Source organism: Mustela erminea, chromosome 2, assembly GCF_009829155.1.
Source record: "Mustela erminea isolate mMusErm1 chromosome 2, mMusErm1.Pri, whole genome shotgun sequence".
Classification (NCBI taxonomy): Eukaryota; Metazoa; Chordata; class Mammalia; order Carnivora; family Mustelidae; genus Mustela; species Mustela erminea.
The window spans coordinates 77,541,996-77,548,642 of NC_045615.1; positions in this window are offsets into that span (position 1 = coordinate 77,541,996).

The window sequence follows — 6,647 nt, forward strand, 5'->3', positions numbered from 1 at the left end:
CCTGGGGGAAAAGAAGGACCCATCTTCATTCCCCACTAGTTTTCCTTTCTTACCTAAAGATGTGGGGTGAGAAACTGAGAACCATTTGTAAAATGTCAGCCTGGGGGCCCAGGCTCACTAAAAGGCTGAGACCAAATCATAGGACTACAGAATGCTTCCCCTTCCCCATACCACCGAACATTAAGGGGTTATGTATTCCAGTTCCTTTAATCCAGTACATGAAGTATGGTTTTCAACAGTAAGTTACACGGCATACTAACAGACAAAAATATAGTTTGAAGAGACAAAGCAAACATCAGAACCTGTCTCAGATATGGCAAGAATGTTGGAATGATTAGGCCAGGAATTTAAAATAACTATAATTACTATGCTAAGGGCTCAAATGGAAAAAGTAGACAACACTTGAAAGAACACACGAGATAATCTAGATGACCTTGGTTTTGGAGATGATGACTCTTTAGATACAATGCCAAAGACATAATCCAAAAAAGAAACATTGACAAGTTAGACTTCATTGGAATTAAAACTTCTGCTATGTGGGGGCATCTGGGTGACTCAGTGGATTAAGCCTCTGCCTTCGGCTTACTTAGGTCATGATCTCACGGTCCTGGGATTGAGCCCTGCATCAGGCTCTCTGCTTGGCGGGGAGCCTCCTTCTCCCCCTCCCCCTGCCTGCCTCTCAGCCTACTTATGATTTCTGTCAAATAAATAAAATAAAATCTTAAAAAAACCCCAAAAACTTCTGTTACATTAAAGACATTGTCAATAGAATGAGAAGACAAGTCACTGAGAGAAAACAGTGCAAAACACATATTTATCATTTAATGTGGAAATTCATAAGGCCTGGCTAGGTAAGATTTAATAAATATATGCCTCCCTGGGTGATATTAATTGAAAAGAAAAGAAGGAGTGTCTGGAAAACTGGGCCTCTTTTGAGGTTTCTGGGCTGAAAACAGCTGGATCCTTGTCATGGCTCAATGCACTCATGCAGGTAGTAAACGCTTACAAAAAACATTTATCTTTGGTGGTCATGTACTTCCTGACTGCACAGGTGACATGAGTATAGCTTGTTCTAATCACACGCTACTACTTATGTTACTGTCTTGATTATTAAAGCTTCACACTTCTTGTTTTATTTCCTTGATGTATTGATCACGGTCATAATAAAAGTGGAGGCAGAGCTGGCTTGGGACCTTTCACCACTAGAACATCTGGTCCCCATGCCTTCTCCTTTCTCCTAATAAGGTGTGTGGAGTAAGCTTTTCATTTGCCGTCTCAGGATTTTCTGGCCAAACCCAACAACCCAAAATTTACAAAGAATTATTTAAAAAAATTTTTTTTAGAAAGAACTCTTAAAACTCAAGAATAAGAAAATATACAACTCGATTTAAAAAGGGAAATGATCTGGACACCTCTTCAAAGATTTGTAAATGACAAATAAACATATATATTTCCTCAACATACGTTAATATCATATGCCATTAAGGAATCACAAATTAAAATAACAAGATACCACCATACACTGATTAGAATGGTCAAAATATCAAACACTGACAACAGCAAATGGTACAGATATAGAGCAACAAGATCTTTCATTCATTGTTGGTTGGAATGCAAAATGGTACAGCCACTCTGGAATACAGTCTGACAGGTTTCTTAAAATCCTGAACATATTCTTACCATATGATCCAGCAATTGTGTGCTTTGGTATTTATCCAAATGAGTTGAAAAACGGATGTCCACACAAAAATCTTCATGTGAATGTTTACAGCAGTTTTCTTCATAATTATCAAAACTTGGAAGCAACCAAGATGTCCACTAAGTGAATGGATAGAGAAATTATGGTACATCCATACAATGGAATATTACTCAGTGATAAAATGAGTTATCAAGCCACAAAAAGACATGGAAGAACCTTAAATGCATATTGCTAAGGCAAAGAAGCCAATCTGAAAAGGTAACATGCTTTTTAATTCCAACTATATGACATTCTGGAAAAGGCAAAACTGCAGAGGCAGTGAAAGGATTACTGGTTACCACTGGCTGGGGAGAGGGAGGGATGAACAGGTGGAGCACAGGTGATTTTTAGGGCAGTGAAACTATTTTGTATAACTAATAGCAAATATATGTCACTCTACATTTGACCAAACCCACAGAATGTGCACCACTGAGAGTAAACCCTACACTATGGACCTTGGGTGATAATGATGTGTCCATGTTGGTTCCTCAGTCGTAATAAATGTAACATACTGATTGGGGATGTTGATGGTGGGGAAAGCTGCATGTATGTGGTGGGGTTGGGGAAGAAGGGTATATAGGAACTTTGTATTTTCCACTCAATTTTGCTGTGCTCTTAAACATCTGTCTATTAACTTTTAAAAATCTATGCTGCTAAAAAATTAAAAAAAAATAAAAATCCATGTGTTGAGATATAGCTCAGGTTTAGATGGTAATTGAAAGTTCTCCTTCTGTAAAATCAGTGAAGAGCAAGTTGGAAATCATTGTATGGAAGCGCAACCTTGCTGGCACCAATCACACTGTCTAGCACATATTAGGAGCTATGTAATTCCTTTTCTACCTCCACTTCCCTCCAGAAATCAGTAAGCCCTCAGCAGTGTACCCTGTGAAGGGGAATGGATGACATCAGCAAGCACATTTTTGCATAAAACAGACTGGAAATCTCAGAGGTACAGACAAGACCAGGTATATCTCTTTCTCCAATAAATTTAGATCAGAGCTTCTCTAACTTTAGTGTGTACAAAAATCATCTGGAGGAGTTTTTTAGACACAGATGGTAGGGCCCCTTTTGCAGAGTTTCTGATTCAGGAAGTCTAGGGTGGAACCCGAGAATGTGCCTAATTTTCTTTGTGTCCAGGACTACCCACATGTTACAACTATCTGAAAGCAGTGTAAATCAAAACAGCCCCTGCTTTTCTTCACCCCTCATTTTGTTGCAAGCTGAAAATAATAATTTTTATTCCTTTAAACATACAGAAAAAGCTTAATAATATGAAATCATATATAGATATTTGATCATAGCAAATGATAAAAAAGAAAAGGAAGCTCTTTTAACTATTCCATAGAAACCAGAGATGAACTTGATAATCTAGGGTTTTTAAACTTATGGAAGAAAAATATGGAAGGGAAATACACACTACATGTGACTTATTAGTGTTCAATCATTTTTTTTTTAGTCTGTTTGGGCTGCTATAACCAAAATACCACAGACTGGGTGGCTTAAAACAACAGAAATTTGTTTCTCATCGCTCTGGAGGCTGGAAGACTGAAATCAGGGTCCTGGCATGATTGGGTGAGGGCTCTGAGAACCCGACTTCTTATGGTATCTTCATGTGGTGGAAGGGGTCAAGGAGCTCTGTGAAATCTCTTTTATAAGAGTACTAATTCCACTTGTGAGGGTTCCATCCTCCCTTCCAAAGACCCCTTCCTCCTAACATGATCACTTTTGGGGGTTAGAACTTCAACATATGAATTTGCAGGGGAATACTAACATTCAGACCACAGCAGTTGTCAATGCATAAAATCTTTCCACATATTAACTATGTAGTTTCCAGTTTGAGTCTTGAAAAACAACAAAACAAATGTCTTTGTTAAAATATAGTTGAAAGCCAAAATCTCTTTAAACAAATAGTTAAATGTGTCAGAACAAGAAAAGGAAAATACATTCTTATTTTTACTTTTACTGATGATAAAAGCTATTCATATGCCTTATGGAGGATTTGGGAAATTCATAAAGAAGAAAGTTCAAAAAGGAAAAAAAAAATCCCAGAATCCCACCACCCAGAGATAACCATGCTAACATTTTGCATTATTTTCTTCTAGAATAATTTCTAGAAAACAAATTTCTATAGAGACAAATTGTACGGCAGACATTCTATATGGTAAATAAAATTGTAAGATTCCATTTGTTCATTTATTCATCCACTTGTTAATTTAATTCACCAGAAGTGCTGTAACAGACCATTCATCCATTTACTCACAAAGTATACTACCAGATTCAGCAGGTGCTCTAAGGTTAGTAAGACATGGATCTTTACAATCTAGAAGAAGTGTATTTAGTCAGGATTCTTCTGGATACACTTACCCAGAGAGCAGTTCAAATGTACTGGTTCACCAACTAGGAAGTCCAAGAACTGGTGCAAACTATTTCTATATAAGGACTCCCCTTCTCTCCCTTATTTCTCAGTTTACTGGCCTCTGTCTGACTTCATTTTCAAACACATTCTCTCCATGTGGTGGCAAGATGGCCCCTAACAGTTCCAGACTTGCCTTGTCCTTAGAGTTCATACTCTTAGAGAAGGAAAGACCTACTCTGTCCCAGAGTTCACATGTCAAGACTGATGAAGTGACTCTGTTTAGCCCTGCCTGGGTGAACAGACAATGAGGAGAGAAAGAGGGATTTCCATTATCAGTAGGACTTGGCCATACCCTGCCTGCTATTACCATTAACACCAGAATAATATGGGATCAGGAAAGGGCATTTCTCCAAAAAAATAGAAGAATGCTGGTCAGACAAACAGATGCCCAATAAAGATGGGGGGGAAAGGTGTGTATTCAAATATTTTGTTGAAAACCAGGTTATATGTAAACAGATAATCCAGGTTAATATGCTGATTCAAATTGATTCTTTTTAAAAAGAGTAGAATGTACAATCTGAACCTCTTTTCAAACTTCAAAAACTTTTTCCTCCTGAAAACATGAAGCCAAGGTCCCTTGGGTGTTTCAAAAGGTCCTTACTAAATATGAGATTTAAATATGAGATTGTGAAGTAAATATATTTTGTGATGGTATGTAGATGTGGGTGGAGATAGGTTATACATCTTTAACTCCAATTAAAGGCAGATACTGCAATGTTAAAATTATAATAAAATAATAGTGAAAGTAGAAAAGAATGGTGGAAATTCGAGCGAAGTGGAGAAAAGCAAGGGCAAAGTAATCAAGCAGCAATCTCAGAACAGCAATCTGACACAGCAAATCTGGGTGATTTCAAGAGAAGCCTTTGGCAACCCCAAAAAAGGAAAGGAAACTAATTGAATAGTTATCCTGTCCAAAACAGTGTTAGATTCTCTCAACTTAACACAAAGTAATTATTTCCAAACTAAAATAGACAAGCTGAAGTTCACATAGATTCCTTAATTCACCCAAAGTCCATGAGAACTGAAGTTTATCCGAAGCCAAACAACACTCTTTTTCCACTACCAAGGAGCCAACCAGGAAAGGACAGACGCATCAATAAAGGCCAACATTTCATTTCCGACAAAAAGAGAAATTAGTAAATGCCTACTAAAAGAATTCAAGGATTTAAATGATGAAGTCAGCCAAGAGTTTTGTTGTGAAGTCGTATTATAAAAGAACTTGCATTGTTGAAAGAACATGAAGGGCCTATACTCTGTAATCCCCTTGCCTATTTTGAAAATTAATCAACTGTCTGAGCATGTGGACATAGTTTCTATTCACTTTCCTCCTTCTTCACAATTTCTGTCTCCAGACCACGTAAAGCTCATCCTATCTCATTCTTGACTCCTCTTGCTCCTTCTGCCTGAAACACTTCCTTTTCTCCAGATGATATCATGGCTGCTCCTTCTCATCACTGAGAATTTATTTAACTCAAGTGTCACCTCTACAGAACAACCTCTTTCTGCAACTATCTCTATTAAAATAGCAGCCCCATTCTCAGATAGCATTCAGTACATGAACTTGGGTTTTTTTTTGCTATGTTTGTTTAAGCTTCTACTGTCTCTTCCAAAGAGAACATAGGTTCCTCAAGGAACAGGATTTTGTTCACCCCTTTTCTCCAGCACTTAAATTATTCTTGCAACACAAAAAGCTGTCACACACACACACACACAGACACACACACACACAAAGAGTAATTAACTGAGTACAGGGACTGCAGTACCTGAGTACCAGGGATACATTGTATCACTTGTAGGAAAAAGAAAAAAAAAGTGTAAGAAAAGATAAAAGTAGTGGAATGGAGCCTGAAAAGGAATTACAGTGCCTATCCCCTCAGAAACAAATGTTAACAAAACAATATGCAAACACATAGTACTTACTCATTCCAGACACTGTTAAGCATTTTACATGTATTAACTCGTTTTCACCCATCAGAATAGGTTTACCACTCCTACTTTGCAGATGAGTAAAGTGAAGCACATAAGCTAACTAGGCCAGGGTCACAGAACTAGTCAAGGGCAGAGTCAGAATTAGAACCAGGATAGTTTGGAGTTCCTGTTTTATCTACTTCTTTAGAGCTCCTCTAAAAAAAGCGGAGTGGTTGGCCGCGCGAGCATCCAGTTCTTCTATGCCCATAAAAATAAGTTTATCGGCTTAAAATAACTGGGGAGACTGAAAAAATAAACAACAAATTTTGTTTCAGCTGGTGGTGATTATAACACCGTTAGTTAAGAAGTGCTAATATTTATTCTCAATTCTTGTCAGCTTCTCAGGTCTACGAGATTTCACCTTCAGCCCGCAATAATACCCCACCTCACTGTCTTAAGTTTCTTCTCCTCCCTCCTCTCCACTTCGCCCGTTCATTCCAGTGTTTCTCCATTGAAAATGCTCCAAACTCTGCCTCTGCAGCTTTCTGGCTAAATCTCAACTTCCTCATCTGTATAAAATAACAG